Source organism: Pseudophryne corroboree, chromosome 2, assembly GCF_028390025.1.
Source record: "Pseudophryne corroboree isolate aPseCor3 chromosome 2, aPseCor3.hap2, whole genome shotgun sequence".
Classification (NCBI taxonomy): Eukaryota; Metazoa; Chordata; class Amphibia; order Anura; family Myobatrachidae; genus Pseudophryne; species Pseudophryne corroboree.
The window spans coordinates 148,994,826-149,011,572 of record NC_086445.1 but is presented as its reverse complement, the minus strand read 5'-3'; the positions used below and the strand labels follow the sequence as shown (position 1 = coordinate 149,011,572).

General features: G+C 41.5%; 1 protein-coding gene and 1 pseudogene across 9 annotated transcripts in view; both read right to left on the bottom strand.

The window, feature by feature from the left end:
• The window catches only part of NBEA (neurobeachin), a 1,049,301-nt gene that overhangs the window by 216,866 nt on the left and 815,688 nt on the right, over positions 1-16,747 (bottom strand). The window lies entirely within an intron of this gene.
• On the bottom strand, positions 122-240 carry LOC135053808 (5S ribosomal RNA; annotated as a pseudogene).

The window sequence follows — 16,747 nt, the reverse complement described above, 5'->3', positions numbered from 1 at the left end:
GAAAAATTATCCAAATTGATCTAGGAACGTATAGACAAATGAAAAAAGATTAAAATGTAAGGTCGTTAAGGGTCAAAGGTTGCTCCAACACCTCTGCTTTTCACATGGAAACAGAGATATTTTACTACTGCACCTAATATTCCCTAGCAGTCTCCCATCTAGGTACTGATCAGGCTCTTCACTGCTTAGCTTCCAAGATCTGGTGAGATTGGGCGTAACCAGTGAGATATGGCAGTATTATCACATATATGTGAATGAGAGGGTGTCTGGTTATTGGCACATACCAGAAAGGGTACTTCTGCTATCTATCGATATATGCACAGTCTCTCTGTTACTATTGCATTGCAGAGAGATTTAATGACCGGCATCAGGATGAGAAAGTACTGAAAAAGGTAAGATATAGGAAACGTACAGGTTCAGGGCCCGTCTTCTGCTGTCCACCGTCATATGATAATATAGCGGACAGTGGATGAGAGAGGCGGGTTACCTGGGCCTATTGAAAACTAGTGTGAAATTACACAGGTATCTTAAAGTTTCCTATGGAGGTATATATCAGAATTACAAATTTAATTATAATAATGCCCCCTAAGAGTATAAAGTTGGAGAACAAAGGAACAGAGGACAAAAGAAGCCCCTATTGGAAATATTCTATAATCTGAAAATTTTTTAACAAGGTGTTACGATTTACAGATGTAAATTATCCATCTATACAGCAAGATCTGGAACATAAACGTAAGGCTAAAGAGTGATCACTGAACATGTATGAAATTTAGACACTGTGGTTAATTAGTAAAATAGCAGACTTTAACAAATATTAAATGATTAGTCAGAAAAAAATTATAATTATTTCATCCAATATACGATACCAGGGGATGAGTGGGCTGAACCGTGCACTGTTCAGCACCACTAAACACAGACGGCCGTTTCACCAGAAGGTGGCTTGTTCACTGTGTGAGGTAGTAGTGGAAGACAGTCTATTTAAGGCCAATGTAGGGGAGTGGTCTCCTATTAGGGGCCAATCATATGGGAAGGAATGAAACATGTGATCTACAGGAGGTATCTGTTACATCACTTCCTGTTTAAAAGACCGGAAGTAGTGTCAATTGCGTAATTATAAAAGCCTTATTATGACTAATAAACCTGTGAATTAGACTGAGCAAAGCGTAGTTAGGGAGTGGTAAATACTATGGCCTGGATGCTGGGGCCAAGATAGAGGTACTGAATCCGTTACCGGAAGTCCTCAGATGACCTGGCTACCCTGTAGCGCGTCATTTAGTCATTAACGCGTCACTTCCGGTTTCGAAAGCCGGAAGTGGCGCGGAACCCGATGCGTCTATGTATAGTGTACACATAGGTTAAGTGTAAGTGGAGCTAGATGATAGATTGATTGTGCGGGGAACTAATGGTATGCATCATGGATGTGGTCTAATTGTTATGGCCACGATCCGGGCATTTGCTGTATTACCGGAAGTCATAAGGTGACCGGCATATTCTGAGGCGCAACGCTTATCGTTAGCGCGTCACTTCCGGTTTCGAAAGCCGGAAGTGGCGAGTGTACCGCAGCGTGTGAGTTCCACGTATAGTCAAGTTAGGCTTCGGAGCCAGGGCAAGGTTGAAATTGCAAAGGGAAACGAGTGATTACATACTCTGTAATCCAAATAGTAGGGCCGTGACCAGAACACTCGCTCCGTGACCGGAAGTTACGTCAGCCGGAAGCGGCAAGAGGACCGCAGTGCACGAGCTTCCAACACAGTCAGGTTGGGGTTTGGAGTTAGGGTAGGACTAGAAATCTGATAGATTATAAGAGGGAATACGTGGTTACATACTCTGTAATTTATATGAAAAGGCCGCGGTTAGACCATTTGCTTAGTGACCGGAAGTCATGTTAGGCGCATCATTTCCACTATAGAGTAAATACAGGAAATATGCGCTTACAAAGGTGACTGATTTCCTGTATAGAGAAAATGTGAAAAACAAGTGCTATAGTCAAACAATGACATGGTACAAATGAATCATTTGATTAAATTATTATGTATCAGATTGCTGGGTAACCGTGAGAGGAATAAATAATTAATTAATATTATACTAATAAAAAAAAATACAAATAAAAAAAAAATTAACCGGTGTGGTGTAAAAGGAGGATAAGAATTAAGGTAAGTATCTGAGATAAAAGCTAGCTGCTTTGTAGGGTCTGTTATGCGACTAGATAGGATTAGGAAAATAGTTTACACGCTAACAGCGGTTGACAGTAAAATTTATTATATAGCTTAGAGACCTTTGGGAGGTGGCGAGCAGGACTTTGCGTGCATATCAAAGGCATGCACAAAAAGGGGTGTGGTAGTGTAGGTAGGGTGTCACAATGTGATCACGCCCATGGAAACATGTCCTGAGCTGCTGGGCTACCCACAATCTCTCTCTGTCTCTATATTGTTTGAATGCACGTGCCATCCACTCACCACTGCCCTGCAACTGCTGAGCAGCATGTGAGAATGATTTCCCAACTTTTCCTCCCCGCGGGACACCGAGTCCCACAAGTTGGATGGCGGGACAGTGCCTGAAGTGTAGGACTCCCCAGCAAAAATCGAGACAGCTGGCAGGTCTGTTTATGAGAAGGTAGAGGTGGAAGAAGGAGCAGGAGGATGGCATTGCAAAAACAGAGCTCAGGAGGGCTCTTGCAACATCAAGAGCCATGCGACTGTGGTTGCCATGGCAGACAAAGAGTGCTGTGAAAATCAGATTGTAAAAAACAAACCAAGGACAAATATTAATGATGGAGATGCGTCTGATAGTCTGCCACAGTGGTTTATGTTGCTACAAAAAACATTTTTTTTCATGGTATTGCAGATTTAAAATCAGCATGCATACTTTAATCTATGTATCCAATAACAGCCTCAGACCATGTAAAATCTGTAGTATGCCTATGTGTACGGTTTCAGAACAACTTATGTATATAACATATATGTACGTAATAATGTGTGCTGATGTCAGAGGTTGCTACTAATACAATGAATACTTGGCCCTATTGGATATGGACTGTTGACAGACCAGACATCGCAGTGCGTATACCTTTACGATGGAGTGCAGAAAGCGCCATCACAATCTTGAAATGTGGGGTTTGGTTTGTTTGTCGACAGTCATCATACAGATACCATAATGCTGACAGGTAAAGCATGTTGACAGAAACGGACACAGACATTGACAGCCAACATGTTAACAGGTACATGACAGTCCACACTGACTCTTACATTACACATTTGATTGTGTCCACATTTCATACGTCAACAATTTAACCATGTTGACATTATGGTGTTGACCGTTTCACTGCCGGCATTGTGATTGTCAACATACTGACTGCATCCCGCCCCACACAATGCTAGTTACACCCCTGCAAATTACATTCTCACAGAAACATCTGCTAGAGCACAATCTGCAGAAAAGTTACTTTGCAAATGGTCATTTGTTCTATTTTTAATCATAAAAAGTAAGAGTTAATTTGCACTAATTGCACCAAAATAAAACCCTAATTGTTATGTAACCAAAAATAGAAGTCACTTTTTCAAATGAACAAACAAAAAAGTTCTTGACTAATAAACCGTGCACATCCCTGGTGTGACAACTGGCCTGGTCATTAATGGGGCAAGCCATCCCGGCATGAAGAGGTTACAGAGTGGCAGTTGGATGTGGATTGTTTCATTGTAACTGCAGGAAAGCTGTTCGGTCTAACGGTGGAAAGAAAATGCTTCATGGTTAAAGCTTTAATGAATAAAACGCCTCAAGCAGGCTCTACATTAACCAATATCATCTCTAAGTCAGCACTGCTTACCTACATAGAGGGAGCACATATTTCTCTCCTGGCGGGGAAACGCAAACTCTCATAAATGGGAAGCATGTAATATATTCCTGCAGACACAGCAGCCAAAACAATGAGAAATAGTGATTGACTTTCACAGAGCAGGGCTGTGGGAGACCAGGGTGCTGGAAGAGCAAGATTGTCCCAAATTACATTATAGGGACTCCATTTATTTTGCTAAATGACATAACCATATATGTTTAATGCACTCTATATAATGAAGAACTGGGGGGGAAAAACAACACATTTTTCTCTTAGGGACTAAATATCTTCTCTCCATGTACATTGTTACACACTCAGTGATTCCAGTTTGGTCTAGAACTGTATCATGATTGTATTTAGTACTAGTTAATAAATGTACAAAATAACAAACATGTCAATCAAGCCCGCCCATTACAGGAAGCTAGAATCTATCAAAGACTGTTATTTGTTTGCAAAATACCTGAAATAAACTAACCTGGTTGGCAATTTCGTATGTCCCAAATCTCATGGCTTTACAGATAGCTGCCATTTTAGGATGGCGTTTTTTTTTTTTTTTTTTTAAATTAATGTGGGGCATTGTAGAATAGAGAGCTACAAGTGCCTGGCTTTATATTCTTCTGAGTAAGAGTCTGTTCAGATTGGTGGATTTACAAACTGACACACTGGTTTGATATTTGAGCTTTTTGTCATGTATCTGTTCTATTTTCTTCACACACTAAGGACTGTGGGATATGTCATTTGCTGGTTATACTACAGAGCAGTGTTTCCCAAACTCCGTCTTCAAGGCACCCTAACAGTCCAAGATATCCATACTTACGCACAGGTGACTTCATTAGTACTTTGTCAGTTTGATTTAAACATCTATGCTCAAGCATGGATATCTTTAAAACCTCAACTGTTAATGTGCCTTGAGGACAGAGCTCCTGATTCAGAGAGGAAAGCAATGCTGACGTAGGAGCATAGTGGAGGACCATGCTGCACGACCATAGGAAGGTTGATGAGGGACCGATGTGCGTCTAATGGTTGGGTATCATACACAAATGGCGGCTATGGGACACCGCCAGTGGGTACGCCAGTACCAATCCAGACAGCTGCGGCATTTGCATATTTTCGCACGACCACAGTGTATGGGAACACAGCTGCGACGGCATTTGCAACCACATCTGAATCAGACTCAGAGTACAGGAAACTCCGATATAGAGAATATACTTGATAACTTGAGGCCTAATGGGCCAGATGTATTAACCTGGAGAATGGATAAAGAAGTGATAAAGCAGTGATAAGTGCAAGGTAATAACCCACCAGCCAATCAGCTTCAACATGTAAATTGACAGAAGCTGATTGGCTGGTGCGTTATCACCTTGCACTTATAAATACTTTATCACTTCTTTATCCCTTCCCCAGGCTTAATACATCTGCAGCATTATTACTTAACAGTACACTTTACTTGTATGCTTTCCTGTAAACATTGCATTTTGCCATTTAGTTATCGTAAGTGAGTTGCAAATAAGCAGCATTATTGTTTATACATCTTTAGAACAGCCTTTAAACAGATTATGTCCACAGTACCGCAGTGTTATATGGGTTAAGCAAAACACTTTGAATTACAATTGCAAAACAGTGAGAAGCAGTAAGATCCTGATCTGGTGTAAATAGAGGGGTAATGATGATAATAAAACAAAATTCTTGAAAGGTTGATAGAATAACGGAGCACAATGGAAGAGCTTATAGTACTGACTCCATCAAATATTTAGCTGGTCGCTCCAAAGAAAAGACATAAGCTCCAAAAACGTGCGTCTACGGGTTTCAAACATATTGTACAGAAGTCACATCAAATTAATGCTGAGGACCATTTAGAGCCTTTATTCTGAAAAGCTTTTGAAAAAGGATTAAACTATGAAACCTCGCATGATGCTAAAGTACGTATTAATGGGTCTGAAGAGGAAAAGGACAATGTGAGTGTTATTTTTAGATAAATCACTACTTTGTATGGAGCAGACAAAGCTGCTGGGGCAGAGGCATTGTACCAGCTCCCAACCAATATCCCACGTATGCAGCAACAGTGCGAAGGCCAACAAGTTCACTCATTAAAGAAAATAATGAAGTGTAAAAAGTTATAATTGTGGTATACGTTCCCAATGATCGTACAAGGGCAGACATGGGCTATTATGTTTAGAGACTACAACATTTCCAAGAGCACAAAATATTCCTAGATTAAACTTTAGGAGAACCCCCCCCACACCCAAAAAAAAAAAAAAAAAAAAACCACAACAATTTTTTTAGCTGAGAACTTGAAATCTTTGTTTTTAGCTTTTAAAATAAGACTATAAATATTTGCTCTTTTTATATGAATGAGTAAAAGTCAGTGGAATTTAATGTCCAGAGGGAAAAGACAGAAAACAACAACAACAACAACAACAACAACAACAACAACAAAAACACACAGTATTTGAAGTAACACTCATTCTACTGGGCAAACACTATAGGCCTCATCTGGAATTGGAAGCAAAGCTAAGCAAGAGGTGCACATTTGCCTCCATATTATTGTGCAAGAGGTGTAAGTAACCTGATTTTTGCTGTAGCATTATTTGGCATGCAGGGAAACGCTGGCTGCTTCTGCATGTAGCCCATACACTGGACTGCTTTATTATTACACATATTTAGAGATGAGTTAGGATGCCTCCTCTACTAGCTACATTTACTCCTAACTCTAAATCATTCTTCAGAACGTGAAAAGGGCGGAGTTTCAACTAAAAATGGTTGTTCCTAAACTAATTTGCTTCCATTTTGTCTCGATTTGGCACATGTAAATGTTGGGAGGTATGCTAAATGAGTTTTTAACAACGTATCTCTGAAAATGTCCGTTACTCAGTACAACTACATAATAATATTCCTATATTTCACCTATTCATACCATCTATTTATAATCCCGAGCTATTACAAAAATTACAAACATTTATGAAAATTATAATTTAAAATGTAATATTTTATCTCCATCACATCATTAAGTGTCATGATGGAGACTGCTGCGTGCCAAGGCCTGCGGGACGGAGAGACAGTAACCTGCAAACACAAAGCCAATGGCCGATCAGCCAGGTATGTCTGCCAAACAATCACTGCATTGTCATAAAGGTAGAGGAGTCAGAATTTGTCAAATCTGTTCGTTCCCTGCCTGCCCATTAGGACAAGGCTTATATAAACTGGGAATTCACAGAGTGTGTTTAGCAAGATCTGTATAACAATATACAAATATCTCACCTGTGATAACAATATATATATATATATATATATATATATATATATATACATACTGCTCAAAAAAATAAAGGGAACACTAAAATAACACATCCTAGATCTGAATGAATGCAATATTCTTATTAAATACTTTGTTCTTTACATAGTTGAATGTGCTAACAACAAAATCACACAAAAATTATCAATGGAAATCAAATTTATTAACCCATGGAGGTCTGGATTTGGAGTCACGCTCAAAATTAAAGTGGAAAAACACACTACAGGCTGATCCAACTTTGATGTAATGTCCTTAAAACAAGTCAAAATGAGGCTCAGTAGTGTGTGTGGCGTCCACGTGCCTCTATGACCTCCCTACAATGCCTGGGCATGCTCCTGATGAGGTGGCGGATGGTCTCCTGAGGGATCTCCTCCCAGACCTGGACTAAAGCATCCGCCAACTCCTGGACAGTCTGTGGTGCAACGTGGCGTTGGTGGATGGAGCGAGACATGATGTCCCAGATGTGCTCAATTGGATTCAGGTCTGGGGAACGGGCGGGCCAGTCCATAGCATCAATGCCTTCGTCTTGCAGGAACTGCTGACACACTCCAGCCACATGAGGTCTAGCATTGTCTTGCATTAGGAGGAACCCAGGGCCAACCACACCAGCATATGGTCTCACAAGGGGTCCGAGGATCTCATCTCGGTACCTAATGGCAGTCAGGCTACCTCTGGCGAGCACATGGAGGGCTGTGCGGCCCCCCAAAGAAATGCCACCCCACACCATTACTGACCCACTGCCAAACCGGTCATGTTGGAGGATGTTGCAGGCAGCAGAACATTCTCCTTGTCGTCTCCAGACTCTGTCACGTCTGTCACATGTGCTCAGTGAGAACCTGCTTTCATCTGTGAAGAGCACAGGGCACCAGTGGCGAATTTGCCAATCTTGGTGTTCTCTGGCAAATGCCAAACGTCCTGCACGGTGTTGGGCTGTAAGCACAACCCCCACCTGCGGACGTCGGGCCCTCATACCACCCTCATGGAGTCTGTTTCTGATCGTTTGAGTAGACACATGCACATTTGTGGCTTGCTGGAGGTCATTTTGCAGGGCTCTGGCAGGGCTCCTCCTGTTCCTCCTTGCACAAAGGCGGAGGTAGCGGTCCTGCTGCTGGGTTGTTGCCCTCCTACAGCCTCCTCCACGTCTCCTGATGTACTGGCCTGTCTCCTGGTAGCACCTCCATGCTCTGGACACTACGCTGACAGACACAGCAAACCTTCTTGCCACAGCTCGCATTGATGGGCTATCCTGGATGAGCTGCACTACCTGAGCCACTTGTGTGGGTTGTAGACTCCGTCTCATGCTACCACTAGAGTGAAAGCACCGCCAACTTTCAAAAGTGACCAAAACATCAGCCAGAAAGCATAGGAGCTGAGAAGTGGTCTGTGGTCACCACCTGCAGAACAACTCCTTTAATTGGGGGTGTCTTGCTAATTGCCTATACTTTCCACCTGTTGTCTATTCCATTTGCACAACAGCATGTGAAATTAATTGTCAATCAGTGTTGCTTCCTAAGTGGACAGTTTGATTTCACAGAAGTGTGATTGACTTGGAGTTACATTGTGTTGTTTAAGTGTTCCCTTTATTTTTTTGAGCAGTGTATGTATATATATATATATATATATATATATATATATATATATATATATATAAAAGGCAAAAAAGGAGATTGACTCACTCATTGACTCATCACAAAATTCCTTAAACCACAAGGCCTAAAACCTTGAAACTTGGCAGGTAGCTTCTCCTTAGGTCCCAGGTGCTTGCTAAGAACCGGTTTTATAAATGTCACTGTCCATCCACAGATATCGCCAAAAATGAATGTATGTATGTATGTATGTATGTATGTATGTATGTATGTATGTTCCAGCATAACTCCGGAATGCCTACAGCAATTTATACCAAACTTGGTACACATATGACTTACAATCTGGGAACAAACACTGTGGGGGTAACCCACCCCTAGCAACTCTAGGGGGGGGGGGGGGGGGGACAGCAGCACAGAGTATATTAGGAGATGCATGATATGTCAGTCAGGACAGGGCTGCAGGTGACAGGGACATAATGTGATGGATGTAGCATGAACCCACACACAGAGTCATATAGTAAAAGTTGCAGGGTCCCCCAGCAGCACAGTTTTAGATAATCAAAACATAAGGAGATATAGTTGTTAATTAAAAGTATTCTTTTGATGCAATCAGGCTATTATTAAATATGTCACCTGATCGCTATGGCGATCATTACTTTAATATTGTTTGATCGTCATTATAAGGAATCTTAGTAACCCTTTTATTAATTGTAGCGAACGGTTGTTATGGCAACCATTATAATTGGGTGCTATGGTCACCATAACAGTGAATTAGGTTCCCCCTCTCTTGTAGCGGTGCTATGGCAACCACCGTGACGCGACGGAGGGCGTCCACATTCCTCCAGTAGTGGACGTCCGCAATGAAGGTCCGCCTCTGTGATGTACGTCCCCGCCAGTCAGGAAGTGACGGCGGTGGAACGCACAAACCGGAAGTATATACCCGGTCGTGGAACGCATGTCGAATACATGCGGTTCCACGTGAATATTAAACTAGATATTATATCAGAAAGTATATGGTATATATCTAGTACCTGGTGGGTATAATAAGGTCCTCCATATAAGCACCTATATAGAGGTTTATAGGTTATTTTTATTAACCAATCGGCATTAAGAGGATATGAGGTCATACTCCAGGGGGTATAAATAAGTGGACTTATTACCACTCTCAGTCATTCACTGGATTTTGAGAGAGGAGGCAGCATTGAAGTAAGTAATACTGCTCTGTGGGTTCAATGGTTCTATATAGTTAGAGGATTATATGTGATCAAAATGGATTGTATCTATGTATATATTGTGAATTCAACCTATTGGTTATTTTTGATACACGATAAATTATGAATTCAGAGTTTTAATTTTGAATTTATAATGTTTTTAGGCACTCAATCTACATGATTTGAGGCCAATAAAATTTACATTTATCCAGTGTTGCGTGAAAACACACAGTATATGGGTATGTATTCAAACACTTATTTTCACAATGGTGGTCCTAATTCTAAGTGGGTTCCCTATTTCAATATATACTTTTTTCAATTGTAGGTCTGATATAAACGTTTAGACCCACTCCATTCTTATTGACCATTTTCATAAATAATGGTCAAAGGAATAAGTCACTTTGGTATCAGTCTATGAGTTTGATTGGTACGTATTTTTTAATTATTATCACATGGGTGATCTATATTGCAAAATTACTCACATTTAATAATAAAAAAAATACTCATTTTTCACTATAGGTCTATTATTGGTGTAGGCTTATCTTGATTTTATAAATATGGAATTCGTCTGGAGTTATTAGCTTCCGACATATTTTGGTATGTATATCAAACAATAATTTTTCCACGGCACCTGCTCTATCTTCACTATATACTGGCACTATTAAATTAGTTATTATATATACTTTAGTCCAAATTATGGATTTTTACTTTTAATATGTTGTATCTAACCAATGGGTCTGGATGGTTTTATTGAATTATGTATTGTGATTGTATTAAGTCATTGTACTTTTTCTGTTCACTCAGATCTAATACCCCTGAGGAAGTCCTAAGGGACGAAACGCGTCGGGTTCTACATCTGATTAAACCTAATTGGTTTATATTGAAATTGGGTTTTGTATTTTATCTAACCTAATTGGTGTATGTTGAAATCTATATATGTCAGATTGAAAATCCATCCTGTATGAGGATAATGTTGTTGACACTATGAAATGGAGATAACATTGTGTTTTATGAATAAATTTTTTAAATTATTGTGACTGTCTGTAATAGATTAAGAAGTCATTAGCGCCCTCAGATTTGGTGTGTATGTAATATTTTTGAATTCTTGCTGACGAAGGATTCTTCTAGAGGTGCTGCTTATATATCCCAAGCGCAATTTGGTACCATTTTTGCATATATATATATATATATAAAAGGCAAAAAAGGAGATTGACTCACTCATTGACTCATCACAAAATTCCTTAAACCACAAGGCCTAAAACCTTGAAACTTGGCAGGTAGCTTCTCCTTAGGTCCCAGGTGCTTGCTAAGAACCGGTTTTATAAACGTCACTGTCCATCCACAGATATCGCCAAAAATGAATGTATGTATGTATGTATGTATGTATGTATGTATGTATGTATGTATGTTCCAGCATAACTCCGGAATGCCTACAGCAATTTATACCAAACTTGGTACACATATGACTTACAATCTGGGAACAAACACTGTGGGGGTAACCCACCCCTAGCAACTCTAGGGGGGGGGGGGGGGGACAGCAGCACAGAGTATATTAGGAGATGCATGATATGTCAGTCAGGACAGGGCTGCAGGTGACAGGGACATAATGTGATGGATGTAGCATGAACCCACACACAGAGTCATATAGTAAAAGTTGCAGGGTCCCCCAGCAGCACAGAGTATATCAGGAGATGCATAATGTGCTGTGCTATATAAGAAACTGTAAATAAATTTAGCATTTCACAGGGGCAATGACATGATGTGAGGAGGGGAATGGATGCAGCAAGAAGCCACAGACTGAGTTGTATAGTGGGAAGAGCAGGGTCCCTTGGGGGACCAAAAAGGGGTCCGGCCACTACACAAAGTGGGTCAAGGAAGCAAGATAGGACTATATACTAGATCTCCAACCAACGTAAATTAACGAACTATAATTCTAATTTAAGCACGAGTATTCAGCTATCATAATATATAGACAGATAAGAATGGTTAAAGCACTTATTTAAATGAAGCAATTCTGCAATAAAATGTCTTCTGCACAGTAATCACAGCATGGGAGAATTCACGGTTGGCAGCAGTGGGCACCTTACCTGAGAAGTCACCCCCCCTCCCCTTTCCCCTCAGCAAGCTGACGGCTGTCCCATACAGTGGTCAGTGACATGCTGGAAAGACAATTCACCAATGGAATTCCAGATGCCACAACTACCAGGGCATGTGCACACAGGTAAGCACCGGCAACAAGTAAAAACTGCACTGTGCTTATGTAAGGAGCTGATTTAGATGCATTAACAAGTGTTTCTACTTGTTTACTAAACAAAAGGATCTGTAAAAAACACAAGGCTCTATTATCCATGTGCTTAGAAAAATATATACTACATCAGATTGTGTTTACAATGTGTTCCCATGGAGACAATTATGTTTACAATTTGTGCTAACATGTGTTTGAACCACTGCAATGAAACAGTCCTAAAAATAATGGGGGAGATGTATCAAGCAGTGTAAAGAGAGGAGATGTGTATAATATAGGAACAAGATGTGTACAAGTTGCACATAGCAGAGGTACTTTAGCCTTTATCAAGTACATTCTATACAATCATAGAAGCTCATTGGTTGGTTTTGGCAATTTCCCCACTCTTTACATTGCTTGATACGTCTCCCCCAATGTTACACAGCTGAAGATAAACACATTTTAAAAAGGAACATGTACAGTCTCATCCAATACAATGATTGTATTTTCACTGCGTCCTAAATGTGCAGGTTTTAAGGATATCCGGGTTTCAGCGCAGATGGTTAAATCAAAATGACATAGCAATTAAATCACCTGTGCTGAAGCACGGATATCACTAAAACCTGGACTGCTAGTGTGCCTTGAGGAGCAAAGTTGGAATGCCTGCTGTAAAGGAATATATTTACTATAGTATTGAGTTCCAATTCATAATCTTAAGAAAAAAAAGGAACGAATAAGTGCAAGTTATAAGTCAATCAATAACAGATTACAAACAGAAAACAGGGAGAGTAAATCATTTCCATTGACAAATGGATTGAGATGTAGAAGGTGTGAGAGGACTAAGCGAGTTTACTGTGGAGGTGAAGCCAACATCCTGCAACGTAATAAATATTCTGTTCCTCATTAGCTCCAGGTCTGGTCACGTCAGGTGTGTGAGTAAGGTATGGCATAAAAGAATATTAATTTAAAAATTGTCTAGAAGTCATTTTTACAACTTCAGCCTAGTAATTACAGACACTTGTAACAAGAATCGCTACCCACACATTACGAAACTTTTATTACCCTGCGTCAATCAACAGCAAAATACCGAGATGCTTCTTAAAATGCTTATTTTATGAGTTTTCATTCTTTGTCAGCTTTTTTGCAGAAACAACAAAGATACAATAAGAAATAAATAAATAAATGCAGCTGATTTTGTGAAAAGCTAACAGACGCCACAAATAAAGGGATATTCATGTATGTCCTATAAGAGATGTAACCACCTGTAAACCCATTTACTGTGCCAAAGATTTAACAAGCAAAATTCTTATGTGAAACTTGGGCTCAGTGTGAACGATAATTGCATGAACCTAAGCAGTTGTCATCTCATCAAAAATAATGAATGCTCAGGAGGCTATGAATGGTATATATTTTGAGCTGTATCTCGAGGAAGCAAGACTTCAGGGTAAGAATCTTACACACAGAATCTCTCTTCCCTTGGATGGTCCTGGATAATGGGGGTAATTCCAAGTTGATCGCAGCAGGAATTGTTTTAGCAGTTGGGCAAAACCATGTGCACTGCAGGGGGGGGCAGATATAAAATGTACAGAGAGAGATAGTTTTGGGTGTGGCGAGTTCAATCTGCAATCTAAATTGCAGTGTAAAAATAAAGCAGCCAGTATTTGCCCTGCACAGAAACAAAATAACCCACCCAAATCTAGCTCTCTCTGCACATGTTATATCTGCCCACCCTGCAGTGCACATGGTTTTGCCCAACTGCTAAAAAATTTCCTGCTGCAATCAACTTGGAATTACCCCCAATGCCTGTAACAAAGAGCAAGGAGGATCTGGCTAATTCCACAAGACAATAGACAAAAACACAACTTCTGCTGTTACCTGGCTGCTGGCGCACTGTACCACCGTCCATATGTTTGTGCCACTGGTGGTGAACACATTGTGCTTCTTCCTCCACTTACACAGTGTATTGTTGGGCTATTGACACCTCATCCCTATCCTCCCTGTTTGACTCGCTTCTCTCTCCTCTTCTCTCTCTCACATGCCCTGAACAAGCCACATCTCTATACAATGCATCTCTTACTTCAGCCCTTGACTCTGTTGCTCCGCCAACCACTATTCACCCTCGCAGATCAACACCTCAACCCTGGCACACCAAATGCACCAGATATCTACAAAAATGCTCACGTACTGCCGAGCGACACTGGAGGAAATCACGCTCTCAAGCAGACTTCCTCCATTTCAAATTCATGCTCTCATCCTTCAGTGCTGCCCTTTCCCTTGCTAAACAATCATACTTCAAAATCCTCATCTCTACCCACTCTTCCAACCCCCGGCGCCTCTTTGCCACTGTTAACTCCCTCCTCTGCCCACCACCACCTCCTCTCCCTTCCTCATTGTCTGCTCTTGACTTTGCCACTTACTTCACATCCAAGATTGACTCCATACGTCAGGACATCACATCCCACCAGTCCAGCAACCAGCCACCACCCATCCTTTGCCACCCCTCCCCTACCCTCTTACCAACTCTGACATCTTTCTCCCTAGTATCTGGTGAGGAAGTCATGGCCCTCATACACTCCTCCCCCCCCACAACCTCCCCACTCGACCCTATCCCCTCCCACCTCCTTCGCTACCTCTCCCCTTCTGCCTGTTCCCATCTTGCCCACCTTCTCAATCTCTCCCTCTCATCAGGCACTGTCCCCTCTGCCTTCAAGCATGCTCTTGTCTCCCCTATTCTTAAAAAACCTACCCTTGATCCTAACACTCTCTCCAACTATCGACCGATCTCTCTCCTCCCCTTTGCCTCCAAACTTCTTGAGCGTATTGTCTATAATCGCCTTACTGCCTTTCTTTCCTCTCACTCACTGCTTGACCCATACCAGTCTGGTTTCCGCTCTCTCCACTCCACTGAAACTGCCCTCACAAAAGTCTGCAATGACCTCCATGCCGCCAAATCTAAGGGCCACTACTCTCTGCTTATTCTTCTTGACCTCTCTGCTGCTTTTGACACTGTGGACCACCCTCTTCTTCTGCAAATCCTTCACTCTCTTGGTCTACGTGATACTGCCCTCTCCTGGCTGTCCTCCTACCTCTCTGATCGTTCCTTCTCTGTCTCCTCTCATGATGCTACCTCGCCCCCACTTCCACTAACTGTTGGTGTCCCCCAAGGTTCTGTTCTTGGGCCTCTCCTTTTCTCTCTCTATACGTCCTCTTTAGGTGAACTCATTAGTTCTTTTAATTTCCAGTATCACCTCTATGCTGATGACACTCAAATCTACCTCTCCTCCCCTGATCTCTCCACGGCTCTCCTCATTCGTGCCTCTAACTGTCTTTCTGCTATCTCTTCCTGGATGTCCCAGCGCTTTCTTAAACTCAACATGTCTAAGACTGAGCTGATCATCTTCCCACCCTCCCGCACAACCTCACCTCCCACAATCTCATTATCCATTGATGGCACGACTATCTCCTCTAGCCCCCAAGTACGCTGTCTTGGTGTAATCCTTGACTCCTCCCTCTCCTTCAAACCACACATTCAGCACCTCTCACAAACCTGTCATTTTCATCTCAAAAACATTTCCAGGATCAGACCTTTTCTCACCCAGGATGCCACTAAGATCATTATTCACTCACTGATTATTTCCAGACTGGACTACTGTAATCTCCTCCTAACTGGCCTCCCTGACAATTACCTCTCTCCACTCCAGTCTATCCTCAATGCTGCTGCTCGGCTCATCTTCCTCACCAAACGCACTACATCCACCTCCCCTCTCCTACTAGCCCTTCAACTGGCTTCCCTTCCCCTTCAGAATCCAATTCAAACTTCTCACTCTCACTTACAAAGCTCTCACCCAATCCTCTCCCATTTACATCTCTGACCTTATCTCCCTTTACTCTCCCACCCGTCCTCTTCGCTCTGCTAATGCACGCCGCCTCTCCTGTCTCCTGATTACTTCCTCCCACTCCTATCTCCAAGATTTTTCACGTGCTGCTCCCTTCCTTTGGAATTCTTTACCTCTCCCCCTCAGACTCTCTACCTCTCTACAAAACTTCAAGCGGGCTCTCAAGACCCATTTCTTTACCAAACCCAGCCAAATCTCATCCTAACCCCCTGTTCCATGCTCTCTATGTACCCCATCTGTGTCACCCCTGTCTGTCTACCCCTACCCCTAGAATGTAAGCTCTCACGAGTAGGGCCCTCTTCCCTCATGTGCTCACCCTTTTCTTCTTTAATAATTCTCAACTGCCCAAATCACAGTTTTTGGGCCACCTGGAACTTATCTCTGTCATTTACTGGTGTAGTTATGCTTAGTTACCCTGTACTTGTCCAAAATTGATTTCAACTGTAAGTCACTGTTTTGATTATGTGCATATGTACTCTGTAATTGGGCGCTGCGGAACCCTTGTGGCGCCATATAAATAAATGATAATAATAATAATAATAATAATAATAATTGTTAGAGCTCACATTTATTATACAAAATAGATTTTTGTCAAAGATCACTTTTAATAAGGCTTGGTTAATGTTTTACCCTGTGTCTACTCAATTGTGACACAGCACAGTGTTTAAACTTCATTCCCACAGACTGACAGGACTGCTTCACCCTT